At 41.4% G+C, this 24,604-nt stretch overlaps 1 protein-coding gene across 1 annotated transcript in view; it reads left to right on the forward strand.

The window, feature by feature from the left end:
• Positions 1 to 6,694: 6,694 nt before the first annotated feature.
• The window catches only part of KIAA1217 (KIAA1217 ortholog), a 343,074-nt gene continuing 325,164 nt past the window's right edge, over positions 6,695 to 24,604 (forward strand). The window contains exon 1 of the mRNA XM_056483268.1: positions 6,695 to 6,785. The gene's annotated coding sequence lies outside the window, so the exon portion shown is untranslated. The remainder of the gene's footprint in view (positions 6,786 to 24,604) is intronic.

The following is a 24,604-nucleotide window of genomic DNA, read 5'->3' on the forward strand; positions in this document are numbered from 1 at the left end:
CATGTTCTCTAATGGTCACCAGTGGCAGATCACTACGGGAAAGTAAGTATGAGCAAAAAGAAATATAAACAACACATTTATGTCAGTTTAGGGACTTCTATGCAAATACTGCATATACCTCATTGTATTCATCTCCTTGGATGTTGGCTGTAAAAAACTTAAATGATTTTGAAAACATTTGTATTTCAGGCTGAGTCAGATATTGTATTACTTAGAACTATTTCTTTACTTTAAACTTGAAGCTGGATAATTTCAACTGCTGGATTATAGATCTTGGATTATAAGGGAGAGCAAATAATGGTTTCTTATATTTCATCTCCATATCATCCATGATTTTGATACCTTGGTTGTATCCTCCCAGTTATGTCTTTTAAAACTCAGGACTTCAGTTTGTCCTGGATTCTCCTTGCAAGAAGATTGTTCTATCCCCAGTCAGAAGTTTTTCTAACAGAGGCATCATTCTCTGGGATCTCTGGGCATTATTACAACATTATTAGGCTAATGGGCTAATAGGCTCCAAATTGTGTTGAGAACTATCTACAGATTTTTCTCAGCACCTCTAAAAGCAAACCACTACAAATAGAATAGTTTAAAGGGATTTTAGCTGCCTAACAAAAGCCACACACAGGTAAAACACGATGATATCTAAAAGATATGGTTTTCCAGGAGGAAATCTGACAGTGTAAATACAGATTCATGTTGGTGTTTCAGGAACTTTTCTTAATCCTTATTGTACAGGTGAAGAGAGAGTGAGTTTCCTTTTTTTGTATTGCTTTTCATAACTTGGTTTTATATTGAGAGTTGGGTGCCCGCCCTTCCTCAGCAGCAGGCATATAAATGACAGACATTTACATACAAACATGTACACACACACAGCCCTTTCACTCTGGCATCTTCCTTACACTGCAGAGCAGTTCCTGCTCAATTCCTGCTGCAAAACCATGACTGGCAGTGCTTCAGCAGCATCTACACATCTTTATGCCAACAGTTGCTAGTGATAACAAGGATACAGCATTTGTCCCCATCCTCTGACTTCCCCCAGGAAGACTAATGACTAGGAGATTTCAATATCCTACCAGAAAAAAAAAAAAAAAAAGGTTTCTTTTCCAACATATTCCTCTTATTACTCTTCTCTCATCTACAAATGAACTTCTACTGAAGTGAGGAGGGAACCACTGACATATCTGGGAGGAGAACTGAGAATATTTGGGTTACCTTCCTGATAACACTAATGCCATTGTTAATTTCCATTTTCTTGAAATGTTGTAATTGCATTTTAATGTAATTTTGGTGGGCATAGTCTAGGAGTTCAAACCTAAAGTTTCATTTATTTGTGGGCTTTTATTTTCTAATATTTTCTTCAATATATTTTATTCAAAACTAGATGATTCCAAGGTCATCTAGCATCAGAAACCCAATGTTCTTTAGCAATGCATAGAAAATATGCAATTATGGCATGCAGTGCCAAAGTGAGGAGTCAATCAGTTCTCATTTGGCTAAAACAAGAGAATACGTGGGGTGAGGAAAGGCAAAAAGAAGTTTCAGTTCTTTGAAGGATCCAAGGAAGCCATCTGGCCTTGAAATGGGGGCTTTTTCCAATAGAAGCAGAGAAAAATGCAGGTTTGGAATAAGGTCCAGAAGGGAGAACCAGGAGTGTGGCAAACACCCACATCAGAGATACTGATGGTAATGATGCTGGGGCTGGAGATGATCCCCTGACCCCCCCAGCCTGGAGTCTCCCTTTGTCCACATAACTTACATGTGGGACAGATCTGGGCATCTGCCACAGACTTGACCTTGTGTTTTTCAGTGGTTCCTGGAAAAGGCCAGTGTTCCAGAACAACTCATAACTCAGGAAAAGTCACCATGGGAAAAGCTGCTGCAGTGGAGAGGACATAGCTGGAGCCTACTTGTCTTGCCCTGGGTGTGGACACTGAAGCAGCTGTTTTTCGCAGGAATTTAATTATTTTTGATACCTCTCTCTTGCTTTAGAACATTGTTGAAATTGGCTGAGTGCTCTGCTACATACTGCTGCAAAACCCTGTGGTGATCTTTGATAAACATAAACGCTTTTGTGTATTTTCCTAATTTTTCTAAAAACATTTTTAGAACCCTGTCTGTTGAAGTTCAAAGGAGTATCTTGTGCTCCAAAACAGAGCAGAATGTTGCCGTGATGAGATTGTGTCTTGCAGTGTTCTTTTTTTTTTAATGCAGAAAGTTCTGAAGGACATTTTTTTTTTCTGCAGAGCTCTCTGCATGGAGAGTTGAATTAAATCTAGGAAAATATTATTAAAGTTTAAAGATCGTTCCATAAGAAAGCAATGAAAACAAGTGCATGATCTAGCCACAGAAAATATAAAAGGCTAAATGAATTCCCCATTGAGGTTGTTGCCAGGTTGTGCTGCAGAGGGGATGCATTTGGCTCAGAAGCCAAACTGCAAGTTCAGAGCCTCCCCAGAGGTTTGGCTCTGTTGCAGTGTCTCTGCTGCTGGAACAGCGACTTCTGGAACTGCGCCTTCCCCCAGCGATTCTGCAGCAGAGCAATCCTGTATTTAATCAATCCAGGTCCTAGAAATCCTTCATTGCCCAGTGTGAAAGTCACTGCACAGACCCAGAGATCAAGAGAATGTATTTAGCCCCCATTCAGAAATGTTAGACATTCCTTTGTAGGAAAAAAGATGGTGAAAGGCAAGTGAAAGGAAGAATGAAAATACTGTGTCAGACTTTTCTGCTCTTTCAAAAGGTGATAAAATATTAGGGAAGTTTGGGTTGGTTTGTTCAGTGGTGTTTTCTTAAATTTTTTTTTAGGGGGTGGTATTGGCATTGTTTGTTTCATTTTGTTTTGATTTAATACTGCTCATCCCTACTTGACTCTTGGAAAACAAAGGGATTATCTAAGCATGTTGTACTTAGGCTAATAAATTTTAGTTTAACTTAAAGCAACCTCATGGTTGTCTCAGGAAAACAATAGAGCAATAAAATCAGTGAATGCAGAAGTTTTATGGATATCACATCCACAAAAATTCCCTTCATTTCTCACAGTGCAATCAACAATTAGAACTTTCTTGTAAACGGGTTGGGGAATCACAACACATCTGCACAAGAGCTCTATCATGAATACCAAAGTAAACCTTCATCCCAGAATAGAGTATTTCCATCTGACCCAACATTTTGCTTACTGCTTTCCACTCATCAATGGCTGCATTTGGGTATCTCCCTGTTTGTGCTCTACAGGAGCTGCATAGAAAAGTTAACAGATATCAAATAACTAACAATCAAATAACTACATGGATAATGTTGAAAATGGATTCCTTTTGAAAAATCCCACTGGATGGAGAAGATGGTACATTTTATCATCTCTAAGGCCTTTATTCTGCCTGCAGGAAAAACATGTTTACTTCAGAAGGAATAAACACAAAAAAAAAGTATTTGTCTGCAGATGAAAATGCAGTGTTTTAATGTAAGACTTTATTAAAAAGAATTTAAAAAATTAATTCACAGGAATGGACTGGTATATGCTTTCTTAAGGTTGTCTTAAGTTTATTATCAATGGATTTGAATCAACCCCAGACAAGGATTTCTTGCGTGCAGTTTCCATTGGTGCAAATTATTTGTTGCAATTACATGTTTGAAAGGCTTTGGGCTCTAACCTGCTGGTTAGGGCATCAGACAGGGATCTCTATCCTGTACTAAATCTGATGAACATCACTAGGATTTTCCTACAAGAGGAAGTAATTTTCCATGTACAGGTCACTGTGGGATATTCAGTCATGCCATTTGGCAAGGCTCAGGGAGCATCCTGGGGACTGCAGGAGTTCTGCTGGTGGTGAGAGCAGAAATCTGCAGCAGGACCTCTTGGAGCAGCACAGGACAGTGTTTAGATGGGTGCTTGCAAGGCAGCATCTTCCTTCCAGTCCCTCACAGCTTCCTTCTTATGTTTATGGAAAGAAATTATACAGATTTGGTCTCAGCTGGACTGAATTGCTTCCTTTGAAAATGCTGAGGTAGATAATTTCAGATATTTTGGAATGAAATGATCTGAAGCACTGCTACATGCAAAGGCATTCTTTTTCTCTTTTGAGTTTATTACAATGATACTGTTACTATTATGATTGCATCCATTTCAGAAGTTTCCTTTACAGTTACTCAGTTAGGATTAATCACAGTCTCTACTGTAAGAATTTATGGCCCAAGAGGCATTATAAGTAATGACAACAAACAAGTCCTTAACATTACTTTAAGTGAAAAATTTAGGGCTGGAAAAATGCATTTAATATTATGATAAACAGCAAACCACCACTATGGTATTTTACATAAGGGCATGCAGGGCATAATGGTATTTACTTTTATTTCTGGTGTGTAAAATCAAATGTCATTCAAAAATTATTCTGTTCAAAAGTCCATCTTCAGTGGAGTGGCAATAATTTGCACTAACTCTTGGAAAACCCAATCTGAATTCATTAATTTTGCAATTCAGCTAGAAATGGGCATATTTAGCAAGAAAGAGGAGAACACAACCAACATATAGCCTGGTTTTGGGGCACCAGCATGAAATTGTACTGAATACCTTTCACTGCTAGTGCTTAGAGCTGCTGAGAAGAAGAAGAAAACCTCAATAAATTAATGCACCATAACACCATTCTTACCAAAAACACAGTTTGATTTTCAGGTCAGTGCTCAGTCCATCACTACATAATTTAAAGCACTGGAACTGTTGTACAGGCTGCTGGACCCGAGACACCTCCTGCAAGATCTTGTTATTTCACCTTCCTACACTTCTGTTTCCCCTGCCATTGCTTGCCTGTCTTATCTGCTTAGTCTGAACTGGAAGTCTCCAAGACAAGCATTTTCTCTCCCTGTTTGGTCAGTGAAAAGCCCAACTGAGTCTCAGCTCAGCTGCAGCTTTTGTGCATTTTTGTATTACAAATACTGTCTCTTACCATAAATGTAAATGCAGTGTCTCATACTTGGCAAACCCAAAGTTCTGGTAATAAAGACCTCTCTCTAAAGCATCTCATACTCTAAAATCTTAGAGAGATGGAGAAACCACACAATTTATATGAGCAAGCATGAAGTTTGGTGGGATATATGCTATTGAAGTTTTGTTGCTGCTCTATCTGTTGTTTAAGTGGATTATTCAACTTCATAGCTGCTGTTTTTTGCCCAGCACACCATGCTGGCAAATCTTCATGCCTTTTGATAGAAAGGCCAAGTTCAGACTGTCTACCTTCCAGACAGAAGTGTCAGCTAGTTGGGAACAGGAGGTGCAGAAAAGCAGAAACTAAAATGGCATTACTAGCAGATTCCATTTTAAACATACCTGCAAAATAAAGCCATCACCCTCCATCTAAACTAAAGCAAGCATGTGACTTCATAATCAGAGTTTTTAAACACTGCCTGTCTTGATATTTCTTGCTCTTGGCACTTAAAATTCTCAGATAAATAAAATTTACAAGCATAGTAGTTCTTGCAGGTGGTTTTGCAATATTACAGTAGCAGTGTGGTTCCATGCAGCATCAAGAATCATTTTTATTTGGGGGGGAACCACAACAAGTAAAAAGAGATTAGTTTAGTATTTTTCCTTCATGTAAATTTCTTTCTGTCTTGAGACCCTGTTTTTCTTGTTTATTATTTTTTAAAACATGCATGAAATTGCTGAAAGTTTCCATAACTTCTCATCAGATTACATAGATAACTGCATCCAAGTTTAGATTTGTGTTTCTGGGCTCCTCGTGCATTTAGATTCTTGCTCAAGACATTTTTCACAGCCCAGTTAAGTGAAAGCCCAGTTTGTCCGAGCAGAACTGCTCACACGATGTTCCCACAGAAGAACGTCGCCTCCCCGTTCGGATGGAAGCCGCTGAAGCCAGCGCTCTCCCTAGAAAGGGGAGAGGAGGGTTTCAGGGGCCGGGGCACAGGCTGATGTCCCCCTGGCACATCTCTCCACCGGCTGTGGCAGGAGAGCCCTTCCCGGAGCGGAGCGGCGAGTTCACATTGCGCCCGTGCGGGGCTGGTTTGGGAGGTTCTAAGCACAGGAGCGACACGACCGAGATGCTCCGCTGAGCTAGATGCGGCTATTAGGATGCCTAATAAATATTTATAGCCCCTCACCGAGGAGGAGATTGACAGCACGGGGGCAATCCCTACCCTAGAGCTGCAGGCAAGCAGCCGCCTCGGGGAGAGCATCCCGGCCGGGGTCGCGTTGGTTCCGCACTCGCGGAGGGGCTCGGGACGCCCTCGGAGCTCCCGGTTCGGCCTTTCCCTCAGGGGCTGCGGGCAGGGCTCGGCCCGGCCCGGTTCGGCTCGGCCCGGTTCGGCTCCCCCGGCGCGGGAGGCGCTGCCGCAGTCACTGCGGTCCCGCGGAAAGCTGCGAGCCGCCCGCCCCGCCGCAGCCGGGCTGCCTGCAGGTGAAGTGAAAGTCGTCGGGGAGAGGAGGAGGAGGAGGAGGAGGAGGAGGAGGAGGAGGAGGAGGCGGAGGGAGCGCGCAGCCGGCGCTGCAGCCGGCGGAGGCTCCGCACGCCCCGGCCCTCCGCGGCATCCCGGCCCGCCCGAGTGAGTGGTCCCCAAGGCGGCTTTCCCGGGGGGTGGGTGACCTTGGGGCGATGCCGGCGGGCAGGTGGGGCCGAGCGGGGCGGGATCGGTGCCGTCACAGCCCGGGAGCGGGGGCGGGCGGGGGCGCTGCCCGGGGAGGCACCGCGGGAGCAGCGGGAGCGCGGCGGGAGCTCCGCATCCTCCGGCCGGGCTGCCCGTCCCTGTGCCCGCCCGTGCCCGCCAGCCTTCTGCCTGTGAGTAAACTTAGGAACGTGTCAAACTTAGGAGTTACTTACTGGTAAGCGTGGAGAACCACAGAAACTGCTTTTTCCTCCGAAAAACGTGATGAGCGGGTGGGGGTGTGTGTGTGTTGCATGCTTTGGCTGTCAGGAGATTTCCACAACAAAATGACTGTGCTTTTTGGAGGAAAAGAGCCCCGACCTAAATCCTTTAGGAATGTGCAGTTTGAGTCGGAAGGTTTTCCTCTGAGCCCCGAGGATGGCAGCGCAGCTCTCCAAGCGCTCCAAGTGCGGGGTCCGCAGCCCAGGACCTGCTGCCCTGATCGCGGGGACCGTGTGAGGGTCTGGAGGATGCTCATAATGGGGTGTTTTGTGTGTCTTTGCCCATGTGTGTGCCCTGAGTATGATCTACTCTCAGCCGAGAGTCAACTTTTCTTGCTGCTCCTGGAGTTCAAGCAAAACTATTGTTAGCTTCAAGAATAGCAGGATTTGGCTTGTTCTTGTTTGGCAAAGTTCAGCCCCTGCATGCAGTACTGGGCAGTGTGGTGATGTCAGCTTCTCATATTTAAATGTCGTTTTTTAGTGCTGCATATCTGTGCTGATGTTTAAAAGCAGTCATTCTTAATGTGCCTTTATTTCTTGTTCTTTCTCTGTCCTAATGCCTTCAAAATCCTTGTTTGGAGTTCTGCAGATGGGCATTACATGCTGCCCAGGGAAATCACAGGAGCTTGCTTGCACGTCTCTGGCTGCTCAGGAAGGTTGCCTGGACAGTGGCTTTTGCTTACTGGGAAAGCACAGTTATACTATTAGGCAAAGTATTGCATAATATCAAGCATTAAGATGTAAGCTCATAGACTTCTGGTAAACTGACTTTCTGCATGTTAGAGATGGATATCAAACTCATACTATTTATATTTTCCTTCTGACCTTGTGAACTGTGTGAAGTGCAGTGAGTATGCATAGAAATCTGTATCCTCTAGCTCTCCAAGAATGACATTTTCATACAGTGACCAAGCTACAACTCTGACTAACTATAAGAATGATTTTTTTTTTTTTCATTAACTCTGTGTTCACCAAGCCAAACCTAATCTCAAATTCTTTTGGTAACACCCAAACTGATTCATGCAGGAATTTCTGTGCACACAGCTGGTCATGTTGTATGTACAGTGGCCAGGGTGCAGCACTTACAGTGCACAACTCTTTCTCCAGAACCTCCCCTGATTTTATACTGTGTGTGCCTGGAGCTCTGACTGATGTGCACAGGCCCAAAGACTTTATATAATGCCATAGTTCAGGCTTGGATTTTAGAGAGCCTTTATCTTCAGATCATTGCACAATTAGAGGAGGAAGTTTAGTACTGAGTATTTTTAATGCTCCTGTGTCTGGAACCATATATATATATATATTTCCTGTATGGCAGAAAAAATATTCTAAAACTGTTTTGACAATTTGTTGTAATTCAGATTAGCAATGTTTCCTAAAGCATTCAATGTGCAACAATGACACTGCCTTTAAATAAACTCCTGTGTTTGGTTACTTTTTTCTCCCCATAAAAGCATTGCCTTTGTATGCTCATTCACAATTGGTTTTGTCAGGATTTTTTGTTTATTTGTTTTTGTTTTGTGACTTTTTTTTCTTTAAAATATAGATGTTCTGATTAGCTAATTTTCTGACTACCTACATTCAGTGCTTGATATAGCGATCTCCTGTTTATTTCTGTGATCAATTGCTGTGCTGGTACTCCATGTATGTAGCTTTTGTTTTAGGCTATAGAAAGAAGTGGGAAAAGTTAGCTTGCCTTTTTTTTTTTTTTTTCCTTACATATGTCTAAGGAAGCCAGTGCTCTGGTAGGGCAATTTTGTTTCTTGAGTGAATAAATTAATTTCTCCTCATTGAAGGTTGAAGCTTGGCAGCTCTTTAGTGTGAAGCCTTGTGTAATAGGGGCTGTCTGGACAGTGGTTTTGTTGGGGCAAAGATGACGTCTAGGCTGCTGCTGGTAACAGTTTGGATTTTGTAAGGTTGCCCTTAATTGAACAGCTCTCTTGTGTTTGACATTTGCTGTGACCTCCTGCTGTAAGCAAAAGGAGACAGTTAATGATTTTGAAGCTTGTCTTTCACTCAGAGTTGAAAATGAGGATGTTTATTTCTAGTTCCTGTTCTAACTCTCAGCCATGGATGATTTTCCACTTTTTTTTTTTTTTTCTTTTTTAATGTTCTATTGCATCCCTATTACACTTGAAGTTTTTACAAACATGCAAAAAAATATATGCATGTCTTGAGAACTTAGTTGTTTAAAGTTTCCTTTAAAGATACAGAAGTCTTGAAGATTAACCTAGCCCATTTTTACAATAGTTATTTTGATTAGTCAATTGGAGTTTGCAGACTCCAATGGGAAGTTAGGTTAGAAGCAGTGGAGAAAGGAGTGAGGAGAAGGTATGCTGTGGGTGGTAAATATGAGACAAACAAAAAGGGCCATGCTCTGGAGCAAGAAGCAGAGGGTGCAAAGCAAGTTGAGAGGGAGGAAAACTAAAGAAATAACTGGGTGAAGTGGGGTGGAACTGATATTAGCTGGCAGGGAAAGAAAAGAAATATGAACTTTCTTTCCTATTTGGCTCATCACTTATATCAAACTGTATGAGTTTAAATCTCATGGAGAACAATATTATTTGTACCCACCATTCCTTATGCCAATTTGTATTTGACACTGTTGTGGTGGGCAGAATCTCCAGCCTATGGAGAGGAATTTTATTGCAGACCAGCTTTGCTGGCTTGTGGTAACCAACTAAATAATTTGTGCACCACCTCAGCCCTGGGCTCTTCTAGTGAAATAGTGCAGTAGCTGGCTTGTCATGGTGTCTGTGTGTGTTTGCACCTCAGCAATGGTACCAAAATTGGCAACTTGAGCGTTCAAAGGGTGGTTGGTGGTAACTGCTTCATCTCATAAATAGCCTGGCTGGAATGTAAATTGCTGACCTGGGGGTGAAGGCCTTTCCAGTCCATTGCAATTACTTGAGCTTTTGGGCCTCTTCCAAAGCAGTTCCAGTTAGGCATCACTGATTCTTTAATTCTGCAAAAAATAAATTGCTTTTCCTCGAATGTGTTGTGCTGTGGTGCAAAGGGACATTCTCTGTGATACCAAACATCTCAATCCCTCTCACTGGAGAAAGTGTGGTCCTTGGTCTTGATTCAGTGAAGACTTGCACATAACACTTGACATTATGTTTATCTGTAAGTCCTTCCAGATTTGTATTCATAGATTTGGATTTGCTAAAGATGCCACAGAACTTGTATACATAGTTTATATATATTCAAAACTGTTTCTTTTTTTTTTTTTTCTCCCTCAGCACAGTTGAATAATAGTGTTTTTTCCATTTTTTATCCAATATAAGCTGGAATTGGCTACATTCCTGAATACCTCAGAATTCATTAAATAATGGAATGGTAGTTCTCTAAGCCAGCATGAAATGAAATAACTCTAAACATGTATACACAAAAAGAAAATGCTGAGATATTTGTTGTTAACATTGAAGTATATTGTTAGATCTTGGGATAACAATATTTTCTGTTCCAGGGTGGTTGGTAATGCCAGGAGAGGAACTGTTTTTGTGTCAAGGGTAGAATGAATTGGAAGAGTACAGTGGTTATTCCAAGATCTTCCGTTGACAGTAAATATTGGTGGTGATTTGGGTTTGGTTTTTTTGTTTTGCTTTTTGGCTTTTTTCTCCTATTTTTGTTTGTCATAATTTAAGGTGATACTAAAATGATTGACTGTCATCCCTTTTGTTCCAATTTCTTTGGATGGGAGAGGGGAAACAAACCCTTCTGTAGTTCCCCACTGAAAATCTCTCAGGAAACTCTGAGAGGATGGAGTATCTCCAAATCACTTGATACAGTGTCCAGATTTGTGCAATTTAATTGTAAGTCTGTAAAATCTTGTGGACTATGTATTTCTTTAAAACAGGGTAGCTTTAGGTTCTTTACTTGTATCTCTTCCTTCCTCTTGTAGCATTATGCAACTTTTTACTTTAGGTCCCAAACTGCCTAAAATGTAAAGTATCCTTTTCCTTTTCCTTTTCCTCTTTTCCTCTTTTCCTCTTTTCCTCTTTTCCTCTCTTCCTCTTCCTCTTCCTCTTCCTCTTCCTCTTCCTCTTCCTCTTCCTCTTCCTCTTCCTCTTCCTCTTCCTCTTCCTCTTCCTCTTCCTCTTCCTCTTCCTCTTCCTCTTCCTCTTCCTCTTCCTTTCCTACCATATAGACTAAAATCAGTTTTCAGATCTTATGAGATGCAGTGGAAACTGTTACTTTTCTGCATGCCTTCTTTGGGCACAGGGAGACATGAAATGGTGCCTTTGTAGAATTTGGTAGGAGTTTGGTTGAGAGCCACAGAATGGTTAAGGCTGACAGGGATCCCTTGTCCAACCTCCCTGTTCAAGCAGGCCCACCTAGAGCTGGTTGTCCAGGGGGCTTTTGAGCATCTCCAAGGATGGAGATTCCAGAGCCTCTCTGAGTACCCTGTGCTCAGTCAGTGTTGCTAATAAAAAAATGGATTCCTTTGAGATGGAGTTTTAGAGGAGTGTTTAAAATCTTTGTAGTTGGTGATGAGAAGTTGATGAAAGATGCAACTTAAACCAAGATAAATCCACCACAACCAAAAACTTCTGGGGTTTGCTTATTGTTAAGATGCTTTATACAGCTTTACACTGCTCAAACTCACAAAAGTTGGCATTTTATTCTTCACCTGGACTACCTGGTGCTTTCCTTTCATTCAGGATTTTTTTTGGTGATCTCTATCCTAAAAGAGTATGAGCCAAGAAACATTGAAATCCTAATTCCCTTTACAAGGATAGAGAAGGAAGTCTTGCTTGCACTACTGGATAAAGGACCCCTTAACTCTGGAAGAATGCAACTTAATCATGGCAGATTTAGGAGTTCTGGACCACAAACATCCCCACATCCTCCTCCTCCCTTCCTGGTGCAGCTGATGCTGATAGGTGCTGCCATTCTTCTGTCCCTGAGACTAGATATGCAGTTCAAACAGACCTTTCCCTATCTGGAGTCCCAGCTCTCAGAGAAGATTTTCTGGGAAACAAAATACGTATTTATAAATTAATTTACAGTTTACAGTGTTCACTGTGACTGCTCTATTCTGTACTTTCCTTAGAATACATTGGAACTATATTGTATAAATTCAGGTTTGCCATGTTACTCAGGTATAATGTACAGCAGAGTATGCAAGACTGCTTATAATTAAGCATTTACTAATTTTTAGTTTTAGAAATAAATCGTGTATAGCTTTTTGACCTAGGAAGGATTTTATCAGAGAAACATAGCAATACTTTTCTCTCCTCATAATCAACTCACTGTATTCTGTTTAAACAAATTTTTCCTTGTCGTATTGCATAAAATAGAGTAAAAGAAGCTCTCTACAAACATGCCAGCATTGTGTTTCTGGCTATTAGGAAGCCAATGGAGAAAAGCAACAAGGTTCTCTTGGGATCATGTAAAGGAGAACATGGACTGTCAAGATAGCTGGAACAGAAGAAGAATATTGCTTTAGTAATGACAAGTCCTACCTTGGAAATAGCATTCTGTCTGGCAAGAGTCTAAATTCTGTGATTAGGAAGTGCATTCTATCCTTTATTGCTGTGACTTAGTACAGAGATTATTTGGAAAGATTTTCTGGAAGAAGTTTCTTGAAGTTATTTGTCTTCATGTTGAAATCCATAAGGATGGATTATATGTATTTGTTACTCAGTCATGGAGTATGTAATTAGTACTTTGGCTGAATATCTATTATGCATTTAGTGAGCAAATGCTTTCCATTGTAACATTTGTTGAATAAACCACTTTTTAGCATGGATAATCCTCTTTTAACATAATTGGAACATTTTCAGTTTAAAGACCAGTGGGATAGTTGTAGTATGCTACTGTAAAATCACCCAAGAAATATTGAAGGAGTCACGTGCTATAAGCATGACTACAAGATTTCTGTATTTCATCCAGTCCCATTTCTATCATTCTTGTATGTGGTGGTATAGTAATTATGAAGACTTTAATTGCCTAAGAGCTTGCCATCTTGCATTTGCCAACTATGCTGAAATCCTGGCCAAAATCTTCAAAATCATGCAGTAAGCTGCAGTTGGCTCAGAACGGTGGATATAAATAGATGATATGGTGCTGAATTACAATTCATTATTCAAATTCAGCTAGTGTCTGATAAATAGCCATAAAAAGGCAACATTGTTTTCCTAATAAGGGCTTTTAAAAGGATGCAGTATTTTTAATTTTTTTTTTAATTTAGCAAAGTTAATGTTTATAATAAACTCATAAGATCTAGTTTGTAGTTTAGTGGCTCTTTCCAAACAAAAATCTTTTTCTGTTTTTGAAAAGAGTTGTGGTCTACTGTCTGGTTGGTTTCCAATAGGAACAGTTCATTATTTTATTTTGGGGTGAGGTAAAATTTGGATGAAGACAGTGCATTTTATACATAAATTGCTTTTCAAACATCTTGCTTCAGAAATTATGTTGAAGAACTGCAGTATCTAGTTAATAGTATTTTCAAAGTTATTTGTGTTGCCTCTTCCCAATAATAAGGAAAATTTGTGCCAGATTGAAACTTTGAAAATGGGAAGATACAAAGGGTCATGGAATCAGTTTAAACTAATCTGTGTGTGACTCCATAATAGTACCTTCCAGAGGCCAAAATAATATCAAAGTCCAATGGCATGACACATTGTGGCATGTATGGAAAGAATTGATGGGGAAAATCAGGCTGGAAGGACCCTCATTAAGTCTCTAGAAAGGCCTCCAGCAGGCAGCAGGGGCAGCTGTGGTGTCAGAACAGGTTGATTAGGGCTTGATTCAATCGTGTCTGTGCAGGCTCCACCGTTTCCAAATCCATCAGGACAACCTGTGCTGCTGCTTGACTCTCCTCACAGTGGAAATGCCTTTATGGGTTTCTCCAGCCTGTGTGCTTGGTGCATATCTGTGTTAGATCTTGCCTCTGTTCTTTGTGTTTTGCACTTTGGTTTTCAGAAGAGGAGGACCAGTTCCCTGATTTAAGTGTTTCACCTCGGTGCTTGGGCTATTCTGCACACGGAGGAGTTGGGTGCCTTAGAATCCAAGCTAAAATGCACATCTTGGGGCAGGAGGTGCAGAGAGTGAGGGTATGCTCTGTGTGTTATATTTGATATCCTGTCTCCATGGAGTTTAGGCATATGAAGCAATGCCAAGTATTGGGTGTGCAAGAAGTCCAAAGTCTAGCATTTGCTGAGCATTATGTGGGGCCAAGACCAGGACCTAGCTCCTGAAGCTTTGCCTGTTTGTGTTGTGCAGCTAGAAAAGTTGTTTAATTGACTTATCTCTGCTCCCCTGAACCATGAGACCTGATTATGAATACTTTGGGGCTTTTTAGGTAATAGACAAACAGGTTAGTCTGAAGCACTTTCAGCAGTGTTTCAAGTTACCTTGTACATTGCTGCCTTCAAACTAGCAGTTCTTCTGTACCAGGTTCTTCTAAGATGTACTAGGTAATTCTGTGAGTGGCAATTTGAGGAATTTAAATTACTTCAGCCCCTAGTTAGCACTTTCAGCATCACTTGGCAGGAAAATGAGAAAAACATTCAGCAAATCCTCACCCTAAGTAAGTTTAAACCCATTTCTGTACCCTAGCATTGTAACTTGCTGAGGTCTGTTTATGTGCCTCCTATTAATACTCTGCAGCTGGATGAACAAACCAACATCCTTGGGGGCAAGAAAGCATAAAGCTATTTCCTTTCTTTTCAAGTGATGGCAATGCTGAGAAAAATGGACCTGTGAGTGCTGTGCCACTGAGCTAGAGTTCAGTCCACAGATGTAGTTTATCTGTGTTACAGTGCAGTGTGTAGCTTCTGCTGTATTCACTGAAGGTATTAATGATGGACACATCAGCTGTCAGCATGCTAATAAGCATCATTAACTATCCTCAAAGCAGCTAAATGACACAGCTGTTGAAAAGGCAGGAGTTGCACTCTAGCCTGCTGTCTGAGCTCCTCTTTAGGCCCTAATGGATGGAGCTCACAGTGGGAAAACCTGAGGGCAAAAGCTTGGAGGTGGGTGAGTCTTTTAGAGATTCTTCCTTTGGATGTTTGTTTTAATGTTAACAGAGCACCAGCATGCACCAGAGCTGTTTGACTACAGCTATTGCTTTGGGTGTCTAACGATTCATGGCCATTTATTAGTTTCTGATGTTATTACTGCAATTGCAATAACATCTAAAAGTTTCCAAATGATGCAGTGAGGCTGTTCTGTGTTCTTTGGTTACTCATAGGTGCAGATTTACTGGTAGGTTAACCTTTTAGTTTTTTACCATTTCCAAGGTGTTTCCTTGTTTCTGCTAAGTGTTACAAATCTTCTTTGTAAACCAAGTGTCTCCATGCCTAACTATTAATATCCTATTTCTGCACTTCTGTTATTTCATAGTGCAAATCTTGTAACCAATTCTTTTATGGGGTTTTCTTTATGGCCTCTGGCACAGAGCTTGGTCTCTGGATTGCTCAATAAAGACCAGACCTCTGAATGCTTTATATCATTCACAAAATATTAGCCCATTTGCTAGCATCCAGCCCAGCAATAATGGTTTTCAAATGCTTTTTTTTAATTTTTGCCTATTTAGGAAAAAATCCCTCTCGCGTTTGCGGGAGGACCTATGAGAGAAACGGGGCTCTCTAAGGTTAAGTGGAAGGAGATCTGTGACTCAGCGAGGAGGCGTTCAGCATCCTCTGCCCCTGAAACTCGGCACTCGGGGAGCGCTGGGAGCGGCGGGCGCTGCCGCGGCTCTCGGCGGCCGCCGGAGGGAGCGCGGTGGCTCCGAGCCCGCGGAGCCGATACCGGCACCCTCAGAGCCGGCACTGGCACCCGCAGAGCCGATACCGGCACTCACAGAGCCAGATCTGCCCGCACCTGCACCCGCACAGCCGATACCGGCACTCACAGAGCCAGATCTGCCCGCACCTGCACCCGCACAGCCGATACCGGCACCCGCAGAGCCGGATTTGCCCGCACCCGGCTCTGCCCGCACCCGCAGAGCTGATACCGGGACCCATCCCCGGCTTTGCCCGCATCTGCACCCGCAGAGCCGGCTCTGCCCGCACCTGCATCTGCACCCGCACCCGGCTCTGCCCGCACCTGCATCTGCACCCGCCCCCGGCTCTGCCGCCCCCGCAGAGCTGATACCGGGACCCGCACCCTGCTCTGCCCGCCCCCGCAGAGCTGATACCGGGACCCGCCCCCGGCTCTGCCCGCCCCCGCAGAGCTGATACCGGGACCCGCACACCCGGCTCTGCCCGCATCTGCACCCGCAGAGCTGATACCGGGACCCGCACACCTGGCTCTGCCGCCCCCGGCTCTGCCCGGACCCGGCTCTGCCCGGACCCGCAGAGCTGATACCGGGACCCGCACACCCGGCTCTGCCGCCCCCGCAGAGCTGATACCGGGACCCGTACACCCGGCTCTGCCCGGACCCGGCTCTGGCCGCCCCCGGCTCTGCCCGGACCCGGCTCTGCCCGGACCCGGCTCTGCCGCCCCCGCCCCTGCAGCGCCGCTCTGTCCTTGGCGGCGCATCCGCGGCTCAGCCCCTCTGCTCCCGGGCTGCAGCATCAATGCTGTTTGATGTGTCCAGCAGAGTTTTAAAGGTTACTTGGGGCGTCGTGCGCAGGGCGAGAACAAAGTCCCTTTCTTCCGCAGGCTGCCGGTTTCCAGAGCTGCTGGCAACTTCTGACGAGTGATAAAGTTGTACTTTTTCCTACTCTTTTTATTTTTATGGCTGACATTTTGAAAATTCTGAACAAATATCTGCAAAGGGCACCAAATAAGCTGAAAATTATTAAGATTCAAAGATATGAAGTACAGTGATGTAAACATTTAAACCACAGCTTTGTTTATACTTTCTTTTTTTTTGGCAGATTAAGCTAGTCAGTGAAAATCTGTCTCAAGTTCTGTTGCCCACACCCTCAAAGAGAACATCATTATGCCATGCAGCACTGCTGGACACAGTTGTTATAACAATGGCATTTCTTTGTTTGTGATTCTCTACTAAGCTGAGTTTTAAGGATACCAGATTTTCTCCCCTTCTACACATTCTGTCATTACAAGGATTTAATTTCTCTAGTGCTCAGACACACAGACACAGTATGACCAAAGCATATCAACAAACAGCTATTTTTAACTCCTTTAGAACAGAACTATTGTTTTAAAATCAAAGTTCACCAGAAACACAGAGCAGATCAGGAGCTCCAGCCAGTCTGCTAGTTCCTTAGGTGCAATGCACCCTTTGAATTCAGACACACAGAAGTCCTGACTCTCAGTTTACTGATGTTCAGAACAATGTTTCTCAGCCTTTTAAGATTTGCACATCTTTTTTCCTGATGGTTTTTTTCCCCCCGATGTTTTTTTTTTTTTTTTTCCCACGTCTTGCATTTGCTCTAAAAGAAATGCAATGGTAGTGATGAAAAATATAGGCACTTATTCCTTTAGAGGCTGTACAATGGCATTTGACATACAGAATTAAAGCATAGAGCTACTCAGACGAAATGTCACTACTGTAGCTACCTCACAGGTTTAGTATTTTATTTTAGACCTCTCTGCAAAGGCTATGTTTGTGAGATTTGATATGTCCAGTAACTTCTAGCATGATGTGTAGCAGCTTGGGCCCAAACTTCATATTCACACCTTCATTCTCTTACTTTAAAGATACAGACATTAAACATACTGTCCTTTTCGAAATAAGCCAACCCAAATGTACAAACAAATTAGTAGGACAAAAAAAATCACAGAGGCATAAAACCTAAAACCTTGTGGCTAGTTATTCTGTGGTTGAATATCACATGAGATGTTCAAATATACCAAAATGAACTATTTATTGTAACCAGACAGAGCTGAATTGCTGTGACTATAACAGTTCACCAAATGTCAGGTACTAAATCTGAACGGATTAAATGTGTAATTACTTTAGTTGATGCATTGATTTTGAAAAGTTTCAGACTAATATGTGTGCACTAATAAAGTGTGTTTTTGCATTGCAGCAAGCATGAGCAGAACTTTTCATTCACTATCCCCAGTTTTGTTTCACACAGCTGAGTAACTATAACTGAGACTTTCTGTCATGAGGAAGCAAAAAGAAGAATGTTTGTAGTCTCCTAAATAGCTTTTCTTTTTGTCCTAAAGATGTCATATAATCAAACCACAATTTTCCTGCAAGGTTAAATATTAAATGATGGCAATTTGCTTGTTGATTGTTGAGAGCTGTTGATACAACATTTGGGGTTTGGTGATTTACTTATTTATTGATTTATTTTCCAAAATAACTTTTTTGTTTCCATGGTCCAAAGAAAAACTCTAGCAAGACAGTGACTGATGGAACTGAAGCTTTATAGATTCTTTTAGTTTTGAACTTTGGAACTAATGCTAGCAGTTCTCAGGAGCAGAATTAACACTCAGCTTCCTTCTGTAATAATACTTGCCTGGTTTCTGTAGCTCATAGGAGGTGCCATGCTGGACAAGCAATGCTGAGTGAGGAATGTACTGCACACATCTGCCTCTTGGAGCTCTTGCAGCAGAAGAATCAGGAAGTTTTGATAGTAGCACTACAGAATGATTGGAAAACAGGAGCTGCACAATTCAGTAGCTTCTGTTAACATTTTCTTTTCTTGTGCATAGGGTAACATGACCTACTAATGTGACCATTAACTGATAGGGTCGTGCAATTTGCTTTGTGAAGAGGGGCAGGAAGTGAAAGTGACAAGTCCACAGCTAATTATCAGAAATTGGAGGGTGTCACAATAGAAGTACTCTTCTGAACTTCATTGTTTCTTTTCCTGTAGTTTGCTACTATCAGAGAAAAGAGGGCTAATAAATAGTACAGTTTGAAATGTTGCAGCCTGCCTTGAGTTTTACACAAAGTGGCAGTTCCAGAGCAGTTACAACCCTGACTTCTATTGCTGTCTTCCTCCAATTCTGTTGGTGTTTTAGCTCTGTTGTACAGAAAACAATCTTCCATTCATATTTTGTCATCAGCTTTGGTTCCTCCTTGTCTCCTGAGACCCATGTGTGAGTGTATTTGCAGAAGAACTTGCTTAATAGTTTCATAACCCATTTTTACAAACAACCTGCACCTTTATTTCCTTGAGAAATTCCTTTCAGCTGTAGTGTTTATCACACAGGTTTGTCTGTGGCCAAGTATGTGCATCCTTAGTTGCACCCATCTTTATCTGCACTGTAAGGGAGGCTTGGTGTGCTTTGGCAGTGCTGCTTTTAGAGAGAACAAAGGGCCTGAGATGGAATTGTATCACCTTGTGCTTGATGAAAGCTCACTTTGAACAAATCCTGTCCGTGAGATATGCTTCTGCTATATCATTCAGGTTCTTGCTATAAAGGGGTGGTTTTTTATTATCTTATTTTTTACTTTCCTCTTTTTATTTTTCCCCCCAGTTTCCATCATGACTATGTTCAAAGTAGTTGTTGTGGTGCAGAGGGGGACAGAAAGCCAAGCAGGAAGTCTGGGGCTCATATGTCATGCTTTGAGCTCCCTTCTGCCTTTATGAAATGAGTGAAGCATCCAGGCTGTCTCTCATTGCTTTATGTGGGTTTTTTTAAACATTGATACAGTTTTATCTCCTAATCTGGGACCTTGTGATACCAGAGAGAGAAGCTGGTGTGACACAGGAGCCTGGAGCTCCACAGCTTTCATGCAACACATCTGTTTCATATACTTGATCACTCAGTTTATTAGCAATGGTGTTACAGCTGTCAGGCTTTCAGTGTAGACTTCTTTTAACTGTGTCATGAAGTACTGTTTAACAAACAGTACTTCATGTTTCTTTTCAAAAATTATGTTTATTATCAAACGTAGTTTTGAGTTATAAGTAGAAACCAAAGTGGTTGCATGAAGCATAAATATTTATAAATATTTCTTACCTTTGGGGATGATTATAGAAAGTACCTTTGAATAACAGTGCTTTACTAAAGTGAGTAAAGGTGAAATGTGAAGATGGTTTGTGGGCTCAAGATGCTAAACATCATGCTAGGAACTGCTAGGACACATCAAATCTTGCAAGCATAGCCTCTACATCCAGGCTCATAATAAAATACTGAACCTGAGAGATGGCTGCAATGTAGGGACAACCTCTCTGAATACATCTATGCTTTAATTCTTCATGTCAAATATTGTGGTCCAACTTCAAAGGAAAAAGTGCCTATATTCATACATTCTTGTTTTACAGCAAATGTAAGAGATGACAAAAAAAAAGGAGGGTGAGGTGGACTTGTGTGCATCTGAATTGGAATGGTGCACTGCACTTAAGGAACCAGCATGACTGGATGGAACACCTCATCACCTCCCTGGTTCTGGTGAACTTTGAAACCATAGCAATGTCTTAAAACTGTTGATAAATAGCTGTTATTGATATTCTTTGGTCATACTGTGGGTTTCTTTGAGTCTCCTTGTAGTGACAGAAGATGGGGAGAAAACCAAGAATCCTTAGAATTCAATGTAGTATAGAATCAGGAATAAAGAAATGCCATTTTGTAACAACTGTATTCAACAGGGTTATGTGGCAAAATGAAGCTGTTTGAATTTCTTAACTGAATTTTCATATGCAGAGTATTTGGACTCTTTCCACACATAACCTTAGTTCATTTTCCTGCATGCTGTAAGATTGAAACTTGTCAACATTAGGGATATTTTTAAACTTTTAATTCTTAAGATGTTGTGCACAGATTGATTTCCACATCACCACCACCACTTCCTATCTTGAGTTGTTCATGAGAGAAGTATGCATCTTTAAATTCTATTCTTTATATGTGCTTAAGCCTTTAAAATACATTGCTGAAGTGTTTAACCATTTAGCAGAGTGGTGCCCTATTATAGTCACATATGTGCATTTCTGTCATTCCTTAGTTGCTCTGCCTTGTCCACTGTGGTTTTTAGTAGTCTTTTTTGAGTTCTTGGGCTTTTGTCTGGATTTTACAACTGTACAGGAGGGATTTTCAGTAAGCCATTCCTGGCATGTTTCTTGGAGTGACAATTACTAAGTAATGTTTTCACTTTCTGAGATGTGTAGATCTGGATCAGACAAGACACAGGTTTTATACTGTCTACATTTGTAGAAGTACTCTTTAGCTGTGAATGGGGATGACTGAAGCACAGCCAGGAAAACTTTATTTGATATTTGGATGATTGCCATAAATAGAATTCAGCTAACACATGCCTTTGTCTGTTGTTGAAATTCAACTTTAAAAGGATTAATTTCTCAACCCTACCCTGCTTTGCAGAATCCTGAATATTAACAGCTTTTCTGAAGGTTAGTGGAAACTGCATTAACTGGTTTTTGTTCAGCTATGAATTGCTCTTTAATAGTAGCACTTTTGGCACTAAAAGTTGTGTTTTTAAAAATGCAAGAAACAACTTTGACTTCTCATTTTTATTTTTGAGTATAAGAAATAATGATATTACAGGTGTGGTAAAATTTTAATGACTTTGGTTGTTAATAATATATTACTGATCATCTTTCTTTAAAATAGAAGGGTCTGTCTTTCAGCAAATTCTATCTTCACCAACATACTATAGTGTGCATTTCAGTGTTGGAGTAGCTGCATTTTCAGGTAGGATTTGGATTTTGTATTGTCCAGTGCTGCTTCATCAGCAGAGTGCTCAGATCCTCCGCTGATTCCTCAGTGGAGTTGTACCAACATGAGTTTTTAAACCATGATGTTTTCTAATGCAGGTAGAAACATCTGCCTTTTCCTATGTGCTCATGAATTGTCTTGATTTAGAATTTGCTTCTTTAGTCTGAAGCCAGAGGAAACAGGAAGGAAGATTTCCTGTTTGGCTGTGTAAGCATTTCTGTACCTGCTGCAGCTTCTTTGCAAACCTGGCACTGCTGTAGCATCAGTGCAGCTCTGCTGCTGGTAATAGCAGGAGCTCTGGTGGGAGGACTTGCTTCCAGTCTTTTACTGCTTTACCACCTAGAGGTACTCTGAATTCAGTGTGGCAGATAGAGGGAGGGTATAGCACTCTATGCTTTGTTTGCACTGTCCTGTCTTTAGTGTTGCAACTCAAATGAAAACACGTGATGAATATCAGGAAGGATACCAGTGGTCTTGCTGACATACTTTCATTTGAGAGCTGTGTGAAAATTAATGGTCCAGATAGTGCTGGGAAACTTACCTGGAATAAGTTATTGTCAACAGGAACAAAGTGAACCAGTCTTTGTGTATTTGTCAATTAATCACATTATTTTGAGATGTATACTTGAAGACATTAAATAAAAACATTGTTTTAGTAAGTTTTTCTGAGCAGATTGAACACAGGGTAAGATAAATTCAATTGTGCCCTGTAGCTGAGGAGTCTGGGCATTCTTCCTGTGCAGTTTCTGCATTTTCTAGGGATAGTAAACTCTCTACAAAGTTTTAAGGTGTGCCCATGAAGACTGTTATATAATGTATGGTGCCCTTTTACTCATTTTCACTAGGAGTACATTTTTCTTGCTCTTTGGCAGAGTTATGTTTATGGTTGGACTAAATGACTAAAAAGGTCTTTTCCAACCTAAATTATTATATCCTGGAGAATTTTAAGGAATAACAGAGACTGAAACCATATGAATTAATAATAGCTTGATGACTTATCTGATTGCTGAAAGTGGTTCTTTTCTTGGCTACATTACTGGTTTCAAGGTACCATAGCTAAATGCAGATGTTCCTATTCACTGTAGCTAATGCACCACTTGAGTGTGGATGTGACTTGCTCATCTGCCTGGGTGCATCTGAAAAGATGTCAAAGGTGCAGAGGTGTGTGAGAAACACCATTTGGATGCTTTCACATATCCAAAATGGAAGCTTGTTCAGCTCTAAATTGAAATGAATTCCATTAGGAGGAATTCATTTCAAGCAGCAAGTATGTTAAGAGCTACTTCTGCTTACAAAAGTGCACATCATCACTGAAGAGGCTTGGAAGGATTTCAGATCTGCTTGTGCTTTGGCATTACATGAATGATTGCTGGTGTTTATATTGCTCTGCCCTTGCTCCATTGCTACTGTGTTCTTTTTTTGCATTTTCCCATCATATTGCCTGTTTGTCCCAGGAAGATTCCTTGAGCCATTGCCTTCCTGCCTGGGTGGCTTCAGGTGTGCTCTGTGTTCTGTTCTGTGTCTGCAGGCAACATCTCTGCTTGGTCCATGGTTGGGCAGTGGAAACAGGCTCTTCCCAGTTTACACTGAGCTATGCAGGTCAATTACATTTATATATACATTTTCTATAGCTCACTGAGGATAACTTCCCCTCCAACAGAGCCTCTTTCTCACAGGGCAGCTCTCTGACCTGCCTCTTGTATGTGTGGTGACAGATCTTTGTGTCATTTGTGCCCTGTTTGAATTCTCCTGCTTCGTGGAAGGGGAAGCAAAGAGGGCAAAACACACTTCTACAAATGTTTGGGTTTTTTTTCCCCTACTGTGGTGGTGGAGAGGAATCTTCTCCAGGTCCCAAATATTATTTGGGCTACAGGCCCAAATGAAAACCTGTCCTGGTGCCAGGAAGAGCATGGCTGAGAGAAGCAGAGGCTTGGTGAGCACCCTGGCCCTGCACCTCTGGGGCAGGACTCACCAGCCTCTCTGCCTGGCCAACATGGTCAAACTCTTGTACCTTCCAGAGTTTTCTATGAAGGATAGAAGTGTGTTCCCTTCTTGGAGACTTTATCTGAGTCTTAAGATGCATGTGAACTAGTGGGGCAAGAGACTGAAAGTAAAATGTGCATCTTGAAAGACCAGAGTAGCTCAGTTTTCTGAGATGTATAGAAAAGTTTTAACATTTCTAATGTAATTTTAATTGTTTATCTCTTTATTTGCCATTAAATTAACCTTCAGCTATTCTAATTTATGTTGTTCATTTCCTTTCTCTTCTTTTTGTATCTATTTCCTATAGATTAACAGTGTTCTTCATTCAAAGGGTACAGCAATCAACATAATAAACAAATAATTTGATGGTCCAGAACCCTTTTTTCAAATAATTACTTTTAGGAAATAGGCTAAACAGTTAATAGGTTATAGTGAGACAGTAAGAAAGAATTAAACAATCTCTCCCTGGTTTGGTCTACATTAACTGCCTCGTGTTTCTTGCTCTCATCTGCTGCCTGCAACACCTTCCCATCCCACATTAACTGTTTCTTTCTTTTGGGCAGAAGAAATCTTGGTGAGGCCATTTGGGGAGCAAGTCAAGATCTCTAAAGTCAGTTTGTGGAAGGCTGCTTAAGCTGCTGCCACTGGAGAGTGAAGGTTACTCTGTCAGTCCCATGCCAGGAGTGAATAGGTGATGCAGCTCTTGCAATGCATAAGTTCTCTGCTTGAAAGGTGAAACTGAGCCCGTGTTTATACATCTGAATGTTTCATACTCAAAAATAAGAGTCATTATCTGTAGTGGCACACTAAATAAACTGCATTTTTCTCTCTTCAGAAACACTTTTCCTCTGGAGAATTCAGCAGCAGCAGGATAAGGCAGTTGCTCTTTTCAGAATATGTGATTTCTTTCCTGGCCCTGAACTTTTATCTTGCTGAAACAAATATTTTACGATTAAGAACACTTGGTCACATCTGGTACATCTTAAGAAGGGTTACTTTTCCAAGAATAGCATGCAAACATGAAATCAGAATCACAAGCAGATGTTTGCTAATATGGCCAAAGATAACCTTTCAGTTTCATGTTTAATTTTTATAAATAACCATCTGTAAAGAATGCAGATTAATAGAGAACAGAGATAATTTCTGTTAATATGTTAACTTTACTGTGTTGCTGATGTTGTACTTATTACTAT

The sequence above is a fragment of the Oenanthe melanoleuca genome, chromosome 2 (assembly GCF_029582105.1).
Source record: "Oenanthe melanoleuca isolate GR-GAL-2019-014 chromosome 2, OMel1.0, whole genome shotgun sequence".
Classification (NCBI taxonomy): domain Eukaryota; kingdom Metazoa; phylum Chordata; class Aves; order Passeriformes; family Muscicapidae; genus Oenanthe; species Oenanthe melanoleuca.